This window comes from Haemaphysalis longicornis, unplaced genomic scaffold, assembly GCF_048455015.1.
Source record: "Haemaphysalis longicornis isolate Haplotype H1 unplaced genomic scaffold, Haemaphysalis longicornis Haplotype H1 scaffold_43, whole genome shotgun sequence".
In the NCBI taxonomy this organism is placed as follows: Eukaryota; Metazoa; Arthropoda; class Arachnida; order Ixodida; family Ixodidae; genus Haemaphysalis; species Haemaphysalis longicornis.
The window spans coordinates 1717883-1729582 of record NW_027526371.1 but is presented as its reverse complement, the minus strand read 5'-3'; positions in this window follow the sequence as shown (position 1 = coordinate 1729582).

The following is an 11700-nucleotide window of genomic DNA, read 5'->3' as shown; positions in this document are numbered from 1 at the left end:
GGTTCATCAAACAGTGTGCAGCTAGACTTCCTTATCTAGATGGTGTTGACTGGCACTGTTGCGCGTGACCAGGTTATCAGGGAGGAGCTCGAGCGTGGGTCAGCTCATATCCGAGGAGATAAGCGGGGCTCCAAGAGAAACGTATCCGTTTACGACGTATCCGTTTACGTATGCTGTGATAGTCTGAAGAGGTGTAAGGGTTGATACCTTTCTGCGATCGCTTTCCGTTTCTTTCATCAACAGTTACTGCTGGTTGTGGGGTTATCGAAGTCCGGTTTTCGTTGCATCTACGCTACCCGTACCATAAATATTTTGTTTACGTAACATGAACTTAGCAGGACCATAAGGACAATTTCTGACGCTATGTGACCCTCGGTGCCCATGAGCCATAAAAATACAGGTACTTCTAAATTCTAGTAGCACGTCTGCGCTGCCTTCCCCCTCGCCTGTTAAGACCGCAATTTGTACGGAAGCGTTATACCAAACTGCAGCGCCCTGCCACTTGCTAACTACAGTTTGCAAGTTGCACTTGCAAGTTTGCAGATACACTATGGTTCTCCTTCTTTTCGTTCACCCTTGCATCTTTGGGATGCCCGACAAGGCCTGCTTCGAAGGTGAAAAAGGAACAGAACAAATAAGAAACTTCGCATCCGCATCGCTCAAATCACAGCAGAGGCAGATGCGTACGCTAAACAACTTAGCCAACAAAACTGGGCTGAGTTCTGCAACCAACTTCAAGGCACGCTCGGCACCCGCCGCACCTGGCACTTACTCCGCGGTCTTTATTAGGCAGCAAGGAATCCAAATCCACCACCCAACACCATCTGAAGCGCCTGATACATAATTACCAGGGTACAGAATCCGATTTATTGCGAGAGCTTCAGCAACCGCTTCAAGCACCCATTACCGCTACTACTCTGACACTTCCGTCATACACGGGAAAACCCAATCCAGATATCGACGCACCTTTTACTATGGCGGAAATCGAAGCAGCCGTTCACCATCTAACCCGCAACACAGCCCCAGGAAAAGACCGGATTCCTAACAAGCTCCTCCGCAACCTTGATTACATTGCCCTTGAAAAGCTTTTGGACTTTATCAACTCCCATTGGCAGGCTGGAACCCTCCCCCCACAGTGGAAGCACGCCGAAATCACCCTCATACCCAAGCCCAACAAACCACTCATTACAAAGAACCTCCGTCCCATCTCTCTCACTTCATGTGTCGGAAAACTGTTTGAGCACATGGTGCACAACAGACTATCACCCCACATCGAAGAGAACGGGTACTTCCCACATACAATGTACGGCTTCCGCCCCCACTTATCGGCCCAGGACATCCTACTTCAAAGGAGCCATGAAGAGGAAACACAAGTTTGGTTCATTCAAAAGATTGCCTCGTTAGAATCATACTGACACCACTTTTAACGTAAACTTCGCTCAAATAAGCTACATAATTAGGAAAAACGGGAATGGTCATGCGACCCACCAGCTCATTTCCTGCAACAGAACCTATGTCGTCACATGAGCTAAGCTCTGCGATTGGCGGAGGCTGGCAGAAGCAGACGCAAATTAGGTAGAACTTACAAACGACACGAACGAGCGATTTGCGCTTAAAGTTAGGGCACATTCTTTACAAAGCAATAAGAATGATGGGACAAACAGTGGAAGTTACGAAAGCACATGTAAACATAGAAGTACTGATGCGTTCTGCTGTTCGTACTGCGCACAGCATGCTTGGTGTTTTGCTGCACAGCACTACGGGGTTTGGGGTTGTCTCAGACGACACTGGACGATTGACGCAAGCAACGGTGTCTTACGTGACCCCATTTGTCGAGCGAGCACTGTTTCAGGGAACGAATATTTTCTCCCAGAACAAAAACAAGCCAGGTTTAAATGCGGGCAAAAACAAACCAAACGCTTGCCACGGTATGGTGGCGCCATCTAGGTTACGGAACGTAAAGAAACGCGGGAACAAACCAACACCGCTGTTCAGGGTGGAGACAACCGTTGAACGGTCCCGTGCCGCCGCAATTGGGCCAACGGGCTCAGCGCGTTATTCTTTTCGTTTCCCACGAGACCTAGCAACGCGAAACAGACAATATGATTCAAACTTCTTCAGTAAACCGTTCAGCGTTGCGGGGATAATTTTAGCGCGGTTTTGACACAATGACTTGCTTCGGCGGCGAGCGAGCAACCGAAAATGGCGGCGCCAGCGTATACGTGTCTCTACCCTGTACGGCGGATGCGTGAATGAAGGTACTCTAGGCTGCAGAGCGGTCGGTTCCAGTGATGTCACTTGGGACCACGAAAACGCACGATTGAGCGGGAAAATCAAAATTTTAACCTAAATTGTTTAATTTCTCAGTGAATAACGCACCGTTTGTATCCGGACAAGCGCTGGGGGCACTATAAAACACGAAATCTTTCGAATAAAACCAACTTGCATTTTCTCTTCATGGCTCCTTTAAAGACTACGTTCTACACCCTGAACAATCAGAGCAAAAAATCAATCCTAGCCCTAGATATCAAAGGGGCATTTGATAACGTAACGCATCATGCTATCTTGCAAGGTCTTGCCTCTACCAACTGCGGCGAACGTACATTTTCCTACATCGCTTGCTTTCTGACCAACCGCACGGCAACGATAGGCATTGGGCATCTTCGTTCCGACCCATTTGCAATGGCGCCCAAGGGAACCCCACAAGGATCCGTCGTTTCACCATTGCTATTCAACTTAGCTATGAAAGATTTGCCGCCGCTCCTCGCAGCAATCCCCAATTTGCGCCATGCACTTTACGCTGACGACCTCAACTTGTGGGTTCCCACCGGCTGCACCGGCGCCCAACAAGACGCCCTTCAGGAAGCAATACACGTCACTCAAACATACCTCCGAGCTCGTGGACTGGAATGCGCCCCAGAGAAGTCCGCCCTCCTCACGCTCTGTGCCCGCACTTACAAAAAACGAACGGACCCAATCCCCGATCCGGAATTAACGATCAACAACCTCGCAGTACCTACAGTTCCCCACCTTCGCATACTCGGTCTCAACATACCCAAAAATGGAAGCGGCTCTCAAACCTTACCTGCATTAAAACGCACCCTCACACAACTAACGCACCTCGTACGACGCATCGCCCACCGCCGCTACGGCCTTCAGGAGAAGGACACTCTGAGAATAACTCAAGCAATATTGATCAGTCGTCTGAATTACGGCACACCATACCTGGCTCTCAAATCCGTCGAAAAAGAAAAACTCAACACTTTTATCCGCCAAGCCTACAAACTCGCCCTTGGCCTACCCCCCTCAACATCCAGGCGCACGTTGCTCCAACTAGGGGTATACAACACTTTGGAAGAATTGCACGATCCTCATCGCTGTTCCCAAATCACCCGTCTCAAGCTGACACCTACCGGAAGAGACACCCTTACACGCCTTGGATACCCGGTACCGCCCAAAGAAGACCAGCCCCAACGTGTCCCCCTCCACATCCGTCAACACATTCGTGTAGCTCCCGTGCCGCGAAATATGCACCCCCTTTACAACAAAGCACGCCGCAAAGCACGGGTCGATGCAGTTACGAAGAAGCACGCCGGGAACCCTACTACACGCTACACGGACGCTGCACGCTGCACGCTACACCCGCTTACGCAGTCACGGTTATAGACCACCAGGGAACCGAGGTCACAGCCGCCACAATATCCACCACCTCTACAAACGCCACTGAGGAAATCGCCATCGCCCTAGCAGCCACAACACATAGCGAATACGTTACAGTCATTACGGACTCGCAAGTAGCATGCCGCAACTACCAGCTCGGCCGCATATCACCCTTCGCCCTCAAGATCCTGAATGCCATCCCGCAGCTACCCGACATTCATATCGTTTGGGCCCCTGGACACGAGTCTCTCGACGGAAATGAGGCGGCACACACCGCTGCCCGCGTACACACCCTCCGGGCCATTTCCGAAGAGAGCCAAGACACGGAGAAGGCCCCCCACACACTGAATGGCTACGCGGACATTCTCGCTCACTTCAGACACGAGCGCCAGTAGTTCCCTACACCCAACTCCCACCTTTCCAGAGCCGAAGCGACCACACTCCGCCGGCTACAGACCAACTCCTACCCGCACTGTACCCTCCTCCACCATATCTATCCCACCCAGTATTATAGTACCTGCCACTTTTGCCCCCAGCCAGGCACCCTGTACCATCTGGTCTGGGAGTGCCAACAATCCCCATCCCTCACACCCAATCCCCGTCCCACGTACGAGCAGTGGGTGGACCGGCTGTCCAGCTCGGACCTCTCGACCCAGCGCATGCTGATAGAGAGGGCACGAGCAGCCAGCAAGGACCAGGGCATCCCGGACTAGCGGACGCCCCCCACCGGTGATGCTCTCACCATCCTGCACCATTAAGCTCCAAATTAAAGATGTTTATCCTCTCTCTCTCTCTCTCTCTCTCTCTCTCTCTCTCTCTCTCTCTCTCTCTCTCTCTCTCTCTCTCTCTCTCTCTGCATCATTGGTTTTGATCATGGCAGCTCAACATCGTGCACAATACCTTGAGAGGCACTTACAATGAAGTAGATTTCGTTTTTCGTTTGACCATTGCGCTGTTTTCTTGTTTCCTATGTGTTACTTCGTTTGTTGAAGAATTATTATACCGACATTATCACGATTCGTCCAACCAGCGCGCACCCCTTAGGGTTTCCCGGCTGCATGGTCCAGCGCTTCCTACAGCACATTCGCCTACACTTCTCTTCTACTTTTCCATTACCCCTCCCACAACACTGTCTTCACTGAATATATGGTGTATTCCTTATTCATGGCCGATTCAACAGCTTCATACAAACTATCAACAGCTTCCTCGTAGCCAGCCGTACGTTCGTAGCGCGACCCTCTCGCCAACGCTGTAAAATTATCCCATTTTCCTTGCTAGTTTTTTAGGGATCCAGAATCCTACCCTCACTCCGTCCTTTTAGATGCCTCTGGTAGCAAACAATATTGCCGTTATTAAACACCTTCACCTCCCCTCACGTGTTCTTCTAACTACGTTTAGCCCTGTAATATTTAGTTTACTCTCAGAGAGCTCTCCTAAACCCCACTGCCGTATAGTTCCGCATGGTTTAGTGTTATACGATGGTCGGTTCAAATTCCAGAAACCACCTGACCGAAACAAAGGTTCTTAGCTCCCTTTTAGCATTTTTTTTTTTTGCAGTGGCCTCCATTGGCTTGGTCTGCCTACGAATTCTCTCTCTGAGAAAGAGAAAGCCTTGAACTTCGCTCAAGATCACACACATAGGTAACCTAAAAAATTCCCCCGCATTTCCCCGAGGGGGAGAATGTGAAAGTGCGAATGCACGGTTGTCGGCCCGCTTGCGGCGCTTGCGCTCGGCCCCCGCAGCCCACCGCCTCGCCGCCTTCTCTTCCATCTCTTCCATCGGGTTTGTAGTATCACGTGTACACCACGCAGTTATCAAGCCGCTATAACGCCGCTGAGTCGCCAACGCACGCCGCTGACGACGTAGTTTGAATGCGTTAAAGATATAAGGCGCGTCACTTACACCGATATCACCGTCGCGTCCGTGGCTTGGTCGGTAGAGTGTCGCGCTGCGGCCGCAAAGTCCTCGGATCGAAACCTGGCGCCGGATGCTGTTTCTTTTTTAAATATAGAGGAGCAAATATAGAGGAGCACTGCGGACGCCGCCGCCGCCGCCGGCGGTGGATGGTTTGGGGTCGCTTATAAAGTGCATTCGCACTTAAAAGGACAAAAGCCAATTCACTCTGTGAAGGTAGCTGGCCAGCGGAACTGTTTGTTGGTTATTGGTTGGCCCCCAACTCCCGCTAAAACCGCGCCGTCGCGCCGCGGAGGCTCTCAGCGGGATTGTAGCCGCGCCGACGTCTTGCGCTTTCCGTCTCGCGGTATTCCGGGTCCCGACGAGCATCGTGCTTACGCTTGGCGATGCAGCGTCGTCGGTGGTCTCCTTCGTCGCGTTCGCGCCCATTGCCGCCATTTTTTTTCTTTATCGGCAGGCTTCACTGCGAAACCCTTATCAAGTCTTTTCAATGACACTAGCACTGACGCAGTGTCAATCCAGCATGGCGAATTACCCAGAGTGAAGGAATATAAATATTTAAGAGTGTGTATAAAGAAGAGGATAAGTTCTTTAAGGACTCACGCGTAGCAACTTAAGGGTAAGGGAAAGCGAAACGCAGCTATAACGAAGCATAGAGCTCTGTGGGGGTATAACAAATATGAAGTAGTGAAAGGAATGTGGAAAGGAATGACGGTTCCGGGTCTCACATTTGTGAATGCAGTACTCTGCTTAAAATTAGACGCTCTAGCAGGCCTTGAAGTGAACCAGAGAACGGTGGGCCGTTTGGCTGTAGGAGCGCATGGCAAAACGACTAACGAAGTAGTGCAGGTAGATATTGGCTGGGCGTCGTTTGAAGTTTGAAAAGCCCAGAGTAAAATGTGTTTTGAGAGGACGTGAGAGCGAATGGCTCAACTTAGGTGGACAGCTAAGGTTTTTACGCACCTGTTCTTGAGAAGTGTGGGCCCACAGTGGCTGAGCAAGACTAGAAGGCTAACGATGAAATACAGTGGGGAATCCAAAACAGCCAAGGCAACCAAAAAAGAGCCAAGGCAGAGATAAACGAATAAATAGAGCGAAAAAATGAAAGCTAAAACTTTGTTAGAGATATACTATCGGCGTCAAATCAAACGCGAACACGAAAATATGAACCGGAACGTGCAAAATTGAAAAATGCTGTTAGTAGATAAAATGGGTTGCTATTGGTATGTTTGGAAATCCACTTTTCCCAACTTTGTTTTTGTAGCTAAGCCACGCGTCATTTTGGCTTGCATGGAAAAATATACCGCTATTTGCGTGTTCAGGTTCATATTTTCGTGCTCGCGTTTCATATGACGCCGATGGTACAGGGCTGACAAACTGGACACCAGAAAGGAAAATTTCTACGATAATTCCAAGAGCAGTGCTTTGCTTTTTGAGGCTAGAAAAGGTCGCTTGCGAACTAAGAGCTTTGTGGGGAAGTATACACAAAATGATGGGGCATGCGTGGTCTGCGGAAAAGAAACAGAAACTATGTGGCACATAGCGTTAGAATGTGAGGGTATCCATCCAAATCTACATGAGGGAAATATTTGGCTTCCAGAAGCCATAGAATTTGTGGGTAGCACAGAGGAAGTTAGCTTCAAGGCTGCCGCGGATACGAACAGAAGATTAGAATGCTGGTGGACGAAAAGCAGAGAGGGGAATATTGCCTAGGACAGCTACCACCTGTAACAAAAATATAAGTATTTTGTGCCTAATACGTTTTTTGTGCCTGCCTTAAGAGCAGCGCATTAAACGAAGAGAATAAAACGCAGGTATATTGTTTTTTTTGGTATGATGACACGTCATCACCCCGCTATGTATACAAAAGGCAATCATCATAATCATCATCACCATCACTGTCTACGGGCTCAAAAATGGGAGAGTCAGCCTATAACAGCCCCACCGTAAAACATTGCTCACCTCATTCAAACAGTATTGTTAGAAAATTGCTAGCTGGGTCGAAATATTGCGAAATTTCGTCCCAGCGAGTTGCCTATCGGCGTGTCCTTTGTACACACTCTAATGAAGCGTAGTACGTCAATATATTCAGGATTACCACATCTTGGCCCCGATCCGGGGAATGTCAGCAAGTCCAATACACCACCCCCTTCATATGCTGGCCTGGACAACTGTCGGGAGAGAAGCTTCTCGCTGCTAAAAGAAAAAAAGAAGAAATGGTTACCAGTAGATTAAGACAAAGGTGTTCTTTTTTCAGTTTTTAGCGGCCGTTGCAGCCATATGTATAAACATCGGTCCTGAAGTCTAGCTACCGATATGCAGTAGAGACCGCGACAGCAGGAAGCTTCACGATTCACTGTGGCGGTGGATGGCACTGAGATTACGCTCGCTGCGAAACTAGGCCCTTTAGTCGCTCGCTGCCAAGATTGGCACTTCACGGCGATTGGATAAGTGATGAATGCGTGCCTTATACCTTGTTGTTGGCAAATAGAAAAAAGTGCACGGCGGAATTCGAGAACTGTCCGCCCAGTCACTCTTCCACTCGTCTTCCGAGACATGTATGTAATGAAAATAAAATACGGGTTCTTCTTTTTGGCATCACACACCACACTTATATTGAAATTGGCGCCAGCCTGCAGCAGCGACCACGAATAGGCACCATGGATCCACGGCTCGCGGAATTTGGGAGGCAAAAAAAAAATGCTGCTGGCCGTCACCTTGCTCGTTTTTCTGTTCGTAGTTACTGCAAAAAGTATGGAATGAAACATTTATTGGCAACAATGTTTTTTTTTTTTTTCAGGGTGTCGAACCGGAACCGAACCGAACCGAAAACCGGAACTGAACCGGTATTTTTGCCGGAACTTAACCCGAACCCGAACCGTTATTTTTTGAGCACGCTTAACCCGAACTGGAACTGAACCGAAAAAAGAAATAACGGTTACCGGTTCATGCCGAAACGGTTCGACCCTCCGTTGTTGACACTGCACAGTCAATGCAATTCAGGCCTTTTTTTCTTTCACGTACCATCAACTTCGTACCCGCTCGCGAACTTTCCCCTCCAGACAATTGAACACTATCACGCTCTATGTAACAACAAGAGAAATGAATGAGCACCAATGTAGCGATGGTCTGTTGCTGCTGGAAGCGCGAGCGTAGTGCAAGCTGACCAAACGAAATGTCATTCTCCGCAGCTTGCAGGGGATATAAAACGACTTTGCCCTTCCCTAGCTGCGACTTTAGTGGAGCAATCAGGCAGCAGGAGTGCTCCAGTGCGCAGCAGCGAAAGCCCATACCCGATGTGTGGAAACTTTTTGCATTTCATAATTTGTTCCCCCTACCAGGCGGGTGCCCAGACAGCAGCACCTAAGGCTCGCATAAATAAAGTTTATTCCTCCTCCTCCTCCTCATAATTTGTGTAAAAGGTCCGACACCTGCAAATTGTTAATACTTGACAATTGTGACCGCAGGAGCTGCTCAGTGGCTAAACCGCCTGCTGCTGACCACAAGTGGCTTTGATGTCCCTTACCCACGACCGTTTTTGAGGACAGTACAGTTGACAAGCTCCGTTTTTTACAAGTACAAATAACAACAGATATGTCAGGGAAAACTGTTAAGGTGCGCACTTAATCCCTTGGCAAGAAACTGCAGCCTTTGACCTTGTCTTGGAAGCAGAAACAGTAATAAAGCAAATGACACGTGCAGAAAGGCAGGCCGGTACCTCACACTGTCCCATTCGCCCAGCGATCATCTTTTCTGTTAGTTCTGCAGTTTTGTCTCTTTCAGATCTGCTGTTTTTTTCGAAGGTGCACTTGTACTGACTGCCCAATTCGCTACATTACTTCTACTGCTACTCGTTCCGGAGGGGAGTACTGATTTGATTTGATTGTGGGGTTTAACGCGCCGACGCAGCGCAGGCGATGAGGTGCGCCGTAGTGGAGGGCTTCGGATTAATTTTGACCACCTGGGGATCTTTAACGTGCGCAGAAATTTTGTACACACGGGCGTTTTTGCTTTTCGCCTCCATCAGAAAAGCGGCCGCTGTGGCCGGGAGTCGAACCCGCGCGCGACCTCGCGCTCAGCAGCGCCTTAGCCACTCAGCCACCGCGGCGGGTCGGAGGGGAGTACTGCTGTGAACGAATTAAAGAGCGTCTACCCAAAAATGTTCATCTCATGCTCCGCGCGTCAAATTTCCCTTTCATTTTGTAACAGCATAATCTGTCATAAGATTCCGCAATGTAGCACACGGAACGATGGCCGGGGGTCAGGCGGTACGATGACATACTGATTGTAATGCACACTATTAAGCGCTGATATTTGAACGCGCCAGTACGCAGACCTAAATTTAAGGCTTCAAGGTTAGCGTGATGGGCGATTCCATAGCGACGATTGCGATTTCAACAAAAAATGAAAAGGCAGAAAATATATCCCAACGTCATATCTCTTGGCGGTGGCTATATGAATAGTCGCTAGGACAACATAAAGTCTGGAAGAGAAAGTAGTTAAGAAATCGTCACCACTTCATCTGTTTTTCTAATATCTCGTGAATGTTTAAAGTTTGCTTTGCAATTGCGCCACTGCCCTTGGGGAACAGCAGCATTTTGAATTTTTGTTTGTGTTTTGATTTTACTGTCGCTTTAAACTACTAAATATTTTTTTTCTAATTTCAGTGACAATTCAACTCATCGAACTGGTTCGCGAACCGGTTCAAGCTCCCGAACCGGTTCGCGAACCGGTTCGGTGCGTGATTTTGTCGAACCGGAACTGAACCGGAACGAAATTATTTCACCCGAACCCGAACCGTAACCGAACCGGTATTTTTTTGGTTCGACACCCTGCTTTTTTTGTCCGAGCTGGTGACGTCCTGGGGCTGTATCTCCCTGAGGTGTCTACAGCTGCTCGTGAAGCGAAAGTTAGAGCGTATACCACCTCTGAAAGACACGTGCATGCAAGATTGCCGACGTGTACAACCACTGGTACTCTGCGGGATTGCAGATTTGAAAACTGGGGGGTTAGCGGCCCCATCCCTCCTCCACCCATTTAATGAAACACCTAAAGCCTAAAGCTTTGAACACACAATGTTGGAACAATTTTTTTCTGCCAAATTTCTATTACAGAAAATCGTGATGTGCACGTGGACGGAGAGCTGCCGAGGACACTTTTGTTTCCGAACTGATACTTCACGAATCTTGCAAGGCGGCTGTGAAATGGACACCGAGCTGATTTTGCTAACCTACGGGACATCGCTAAAAATGCAGTGCTCCAGCAAGGCATGAATTTGGGGACCAGCTTCCTGCGTCACCAGTAGACGACGCAGACCCTTGAAGCGTCCATCACACCCTCGGGCAGATGTCTTTTGATCTTATTTTTAATGCGTAGCGTTCTTTGCCGAGTAGCCCCACAGCCAGGACCGTGTAACCCCCTGCATAGGCACAACAGTGCAGATGTTGCGGACGTAACATCTTTAGTCCTTATAATATGGTAAATGGAGATAAGTGGCCCTAACAGAATTTTGAAAAAAGCAGAAAATAAAAAAAAATTGAATTTTTTTTACTATGCGATCTGACAAAAATAAAAAATATGCATCTTATATATCTGCCCTAGAAACCCGAAGACAACTAAAATAGTCCGCAAAAGAAAACTGCAAATACGAATGAAAAATAGCGTACACGGATCAACTCTGCAGTACGCCTTGCATCTTCGAAAAAAAAAGCATAATTACCAAAGTAAAGACACTTCATCGCTATAATAGTATCAATTTACATCATTGGCAAAAACAAGCAAAATAAAACTTAAAAATAATAAAATATTCTAGTCTCTCGCCACTCATAGCCATATCTGGCTTTAAAGAACTCATACTCTGGACAAGCGGAATAAGAACGCTACGCATTAGTAGACAATTCTCTCAATTTCTGTAGATTTTTTTATACAGCTGATCTTACTCTTCGCGACTACACCTCACCAGGCATAGTGAAACAGTAAAAATTAGTCATCTTGTGAATGAAAACTTGGGTAGTCCAATTTGCGCAATGAGGCGCTACTCGAATACGAACTTTTATTCAGTCACTGTAACCGGAACGAAAACGACACACTTGGAGTCGCTCCTTTAAGTTCACTTAACCTTCGGA